The sequence below is a fragment of the Dermacentor silvarum genome, chromosome 3 (genome assembly GCF_013339745.2).
Source record: "Dermacentor silvarum isolate Dsil-2018 chromosome 3, BIME_Dsil_1.4, whole genome shotgun sequence".
NCBI lineage: Eukaryota > Metazoa > Arthropoda > Arachnida > Ixodida > Ixodidae > Dermacentor > Dermacentor silvarum.
This window is the reverse complement of record NC_051156.1, coordinates 160357584-160363196: the sequence shown is the minus strand read 5'-3', so window position 1 is coordinate 160363196 and position 5613 is coordinate 160357584.

Here is a 5613-nt window from a genome sequence, read left to right as displayed (position 1 = left end):
GGCGGGAAATAGCGCGGTCGGTCGATGAATGTGAGCCCTCTGGTGGGAGAAATCGGCGCTTTCACGTATCATAGCTTCGCTGACGCTGTGCATGTGGTGGTCTCGGGGCTGCGGTTTCGAGATCTGATTTGCCGCTGATGGTCGGTCTCCACGTTGCGGTGGCAGTCGAGTGATGAGCAAGAGCGATGTGGATTCGGTTCGCTGTTTTGTATTTGATCACCTTGCTCGAAGCTGAACCGCTTGCGCGTTTCGTTTTCGGGGGACCCGTCATCGGTGATCACTTTGTCCTTTTATTGCGATAGCAATTATATGGACACTCAAAAGCAGATTTCTGCCGTCGGCGTCGCCGTCGCCGTGAGGTTCCGTATGACGTCATTTGGAGAAGAAATCGTCGCCGCGCGCCGAACGCTGTATGTGCGAGTGAAAGGGCGCGAGGGGCGCGTCTTTCACGGGGAGTGAACGCACGGCGGAGAACAAACGCGCGTTCTGCGCCGTGCTCGCTTAAGGGCTGCAGAAGTAGGCGTCTCTGTTCTCCTTCACAATCACCATGTATGTTGAGCAAACGCGCCTTCTTCCGACGAGCGAGAGGCCGTGGGGGAGGGAGAGGGAAGGGAGGCGACGTTTAGCTGCGGCACGCTGTGCCTATTTGCTACAACAACATCTGGTGGTCAGGACAGGTGCCGCAGTCCTGGCGCACAGCCATCGTGGCCCCCATTCTGAAGAGCAATAAGCCGGCTAACGAGCTGTCCTCATACCGACCGGTCTCTCTCACCTCCACTGCCTGCAAGGTGATGGAGGCCATTGCTCTGGCACGGCTCGAATGGGTGACCCGCGCCTGCGGGTTCCTCGCGGACCAGCAGACAGGCTTCCGGCGCCGAAGGTGCACTGCGGACTCCATCGCGGACGTCGTCTCCACCCTGGAGGACGCCAGGGCCAGCGGAGACCTTGCCATGCTCCTCCTCATCGACGTGAAGGGGGCGTTCGATGGCCTCCCACATGCGGTCGTCCAGCAGGCTCTGGACCTCCTGGGCATTGGCGGCAACCTGCGGCGGTTCCTGTCATCGTTCCTGAACGACCGCACCCTCAGGGTCCGCGTGGGCCATGCAAGGAGCACTCCCCGTCCGGTCGCAGCAGGCGTACCACAAGGGTCAGTGGTGAGCCCGTTTCTCTTCAACCTCGCCTTGGCCCGGTTGCCTGCTGCACTGCCGACCGACCCTCACTACAAGGTGGAGTGCTCCATCTACGCGGATGACATCGCCCTGTGGGTGCGGGGACCGCCGCAGTCAAGCCGCCACGTGTGCCTGGCCCTCCAGAGAGCCCTGGACACCACGGCCGCCTACCTGGGAAGCATCGGACTCTCGGTTTCGACGGGGAAGACGGTGGCCCTCCTCGTCCACCCGAGAGCAGCGGCACGGCGCTCAGCTCCCCGGCTGCAGCTGGAAGGCGTGCGCATCCCATGGAGTACGACTGTGTCGTACCTTGGGCTGCGCATCGACCACCGGCTAACCTGGCGACCGGCAGTCGGGGCCATGCAGACCCAGACCATCAGGGTCCGCAAGGCCGTGTCGCAGCTCCTTGCTCATGGAGAGGGCTGCTCGGTGAAGTGGGCCCTGCGGCTCTACGAGGCGGCGGCCACATCACGCCTGCGGTACGCCCTCCCGCTGGTGGCGCTGCCGCCACGCCGCCTCGAAAAGTTGGAGCTGCAGCACCGGGCGGCCATCCGACTCTGCCTGGGCGTCCCTCGGAGCTCCCAGATTGCCGCTACCCTTGCGGAGGCTGGAGCATGGCCCCTGTCGCTCCTCTTCCTGCAGCAGGGGCTGAGGCACGTCGACCGCCTCCACCATGCTCCTGATGGCAGAGGCCTGCTGCGTCGCCTCCAGTCCCGGCCTTCCTCAAGGATGGGTCAGCTGTGCCGCCTCTACGAGGAGGTGGTTGGCAACCCACCGCCGAATGCGGTACAGCTGCCCCCACCGCAGAGGCCTCCTGTCCCCATCGCCACGGAGCTGCCCGGGATTTCGAAGAGGCGCTCGCCCGCTTGCGCCCTGCAGCAGACGGCCGCCTGCCTCCTGGACGAGACCCTCGGAGACCACCTCCTGGTGTACGTCGACGGTTCGGTGGTACCGGACACCGGCTCTGCCACGGCGGCCTGCACGGCTCCAGCCCTGCAGAAGAGCAGGCAGTGTCGACTGCCCAGACACGCCAGCTCGACTGCAGCGGAGGTGGCAGGCCTCCACCTGGCCGTCGACCTACTCTCCGAGGAGCTTCCTGGGGTACCAGCGGCCATCCTCTGCGACTCCAAGGCAGCCCTCCTCGGCCTGCAGAGGCCAGAAAGCGCCAGCCTTGGAGTCGCACTGCTGTCTACCCGGCTGACAGCGCTGCAGGACGCAGGCCACCCGGTGTCCCTGCACTGGATCCCCGCCCACGTAGGGATCCCGGGCAACGAGGCAGCCGACACCCTGGCGAAGGACGCCCACCACACCACTGTGCCCCTCAGTCGGGCCGTGACGGAGGGCGACTTCACTGGACTGAGGCTGCGGCGACACCTGGCGACCCACCACCCAGACAAACGGGTGGCACTGGGATGCCCCCCACGACCACTCCCCCAGCGAGGCCTGGCTCGCAGGGAGACCTCGCTCCTTCTCCGGCTCCGCATCGGCTGCAGCTGGACGGCAGCACGCAGCTACCGACTGGGACGAGCGACGTCCCCGGCCTGCAGCTCCTGCGGGGAGCCGGAGACGATCGAACATCTCCTGCTGGCCTGCCCGGCGTACCTCCAGCAGCGGGGCCCACTCCTGCAGGAGTTCCGCCGCCTGGGCCTCCCCTCTGGCAAGGAGGAATATCTCCTCTTCCCCGGCCGACACCACCTTTCTGCACTTCGAGGCGTCGTGGAGTTCCTTGACTCGTCAGGGCTCTCCGCACGCCTCTAAGGACATTTCTACAAGCGGGAAGGCCTCACGGCCTCCCACCCCACCCCGGGCCTGACTGGCCTGGCACAACACCCCTGCAGACTCTGCAGCACACCAAGGCCTTCCATCTCGGCCTGATACGTGCCGCCTATGCCTGCCGGTTTTGCTTCGCCCAGCCATGGCGACTCCACTCTATCCCTTCTTTCGCTCCCACTTACCCCTCCCCGTTGGCGCTGAGCCGTGCTCCCTCAAGGGCTGCAGAAGATAGCGTCAACCTTTCCCTTTCCCTCAAGTACCACTTATCATCATCATCATCATCATGTGCCTATTTATATCAGAGGCTCCGGCAACAGTCACCAACGCCGCACGCATTTTGAGCGAACGCGGGCAAAACGCCGATGGCGTCGACAACAGTTCTGCGTGTTGCCGGTGCTGCTGCATGTCCAAGTTTATACAGCTGATAAAGCTAATATCATTACTCCGTATAGCTCTCTACAAGTTTGCTATCGCAATTGATGCTTCGCCTTTCAGGTGAAACTGCGACAACTTTTTTGAGGAAGAGCTCACGAGGTACCACCGGGTCGGTTTGGAGCTTCGGTTGTTGTACGCGCGCTGTCGGTGGTCTGACCTTTGCGCTGGCCTCGGTCTGGAGCTTCGGTTGCTGTACGCGAAGTGCCGGTGCCGCTGATCTGGCGTTTGCGCTGACGTTCGCCTATTTACCTGGTGTACAGACTAGGTGTGCTGCCTGCTGCCCTGCCAAAAGGCTGTCGGCAGTCGGTAGTGATCCAATGACGGCGCGAGAATTCATGCGGAAACGAAACCGGCTGGTGGCGTGGCGGATCATCTCGTGGTATTCGAGGGACTCGGTGAATTACGCTTCGTATTCGTCGTCGTCGATCGCGAGCTCTTTGATTCTGGCGTTGATTTCAGCGAGGCCATGGTCTTTGTCATCAAGTTCGTTCCGGAGCACTTGCAAGTCGGTATAGGTCGGTTCGGTTTCTTGCAAGGCTTCGGTTGCGGCGGCGATGACACGGTTAGCGGCGCTTCAAATGACATCGCGCTCACGGCGTAGTCGGTCCATGGTCGGTTGTGCGGACGGCAGTCTCTTTCCTGGGTTTCACGGCACCGTAACGAATAGAACGAAGCGAATGCGCGTCCGCCGGTTACGTTTGTTCGGTGCGACTACTTTAATGAACCCCGTTTCCCTGGCCCGTGCGCGCGGTTATAGTGCGTTTCTTCTTCCTCTGTTCACAACACAGGTTTTACTATATTTACTGTAGTCTTAACGCTTTGCCTATCTCCACTTTATATTTTTTCTGTTCATTAAAACCTTTACCTTTGTTTTAAAGTTACCTGCATCTGTCACAACCCCAGTTCCCTCCCTTAGCTGCTTTTTTTATTGCGATAGCAATTATATGGACTCTCCAAAGCAGATTTCTGCCGCCGGCGTCGCCGTCGCCGTCGCCGTCGCCGTGAGGTTCCGTATGACGTCAATGGAGATGAAATCGTCGCCGCGCGCCGCCGAACGCTGTATGTGCGAGTGAAAGGGCGCGAGGGACGCGCGCTTTCACGGGGAGTGAACGCACGGCGGAGAACAAACGCGCGTTCTGTGCCGTGCTCCCTTAAGGGCTGCAGAAGTAGGCGTCTCTTTCCTCCTTTACAATCACCATATATGTAGATCAAACGCACCTTCTTCTGACGCACGAAAGGCCGTGGGGGGGGGGGAGGGAAGGGACGTTTAGCTGCGGCACCAAGTACCTATTTATATCAGAGGCTCCAGCAACAGTCACCAACGCCGCACGCATTTTGTGCGAACGTGGGCAAAACGCCGACGGCGTCGACAACAGTTCTGCGTGTTGCCGGTGCTGCTGCATGTCCAAGTTTATACAGCTGATAAAGCTACTATCATTACTCCGTATAGCTCTCTGCAAATTTGCTATCGCAATTGATGCTTCGCCTTTCAGGTGAAACTGCGACAATTTTTCCACCAAACGCTGTAAACTTACCTTGCTTATCTCGGCCGCGGACCAATAAACGCTCCCAAAAGCTTTGGACCCCAGTGTTTCGGGAAGCTAGAGGTCCTCTATGGTTATGGCTGGGTTAATGCATGTATATTCGCATTCTATTACGATGAGCTGGGTCGTGTCAATTTTTTTCTCCTGCGCACTCGTGCATTGTTTCTCGTTGCGGGCATCTGTTCTTTAATTTGTGTCTTGAGACAGCCAGCTCTAGCCTTAAACAGCAAGACACTGTCCCTTGTGTTTTCCTTTCCTGATTTCTTACATACTATTTTGTGTATATTTCCTTGGACATTTGGTTTCCATGCTGTGTATTTATTTAACACTTCTGTCTCTCTCGCTTCCTTTTTGGTGACTTCCTGCTTGTGTATATAAACTTCCAAAGAACCCATACTTGGTAGCAAACCTTTTTGACCTCTCCCTCCGTTTCGTATCGACACTGTTGAGGTACAGGTATTTTTGTGCTCCGGCCGACCATTTCGTTTCATCAATGTTTCTGAGTCTATCCCGAGTCTGACTTCCAAAGAGGCCCATCCCATTTTGTCATATAACCTTGCTTTGCCTCATTTGTGGTTCTACCATAAGACTGCCAACGTCAGTCATCCCACAGCCCTTTGGTTACTTTGGTAATTTGCCAACACCAACAAAATCTCTGATTTTGAGCAGAAAATGCGTGTTCACGATTGTTA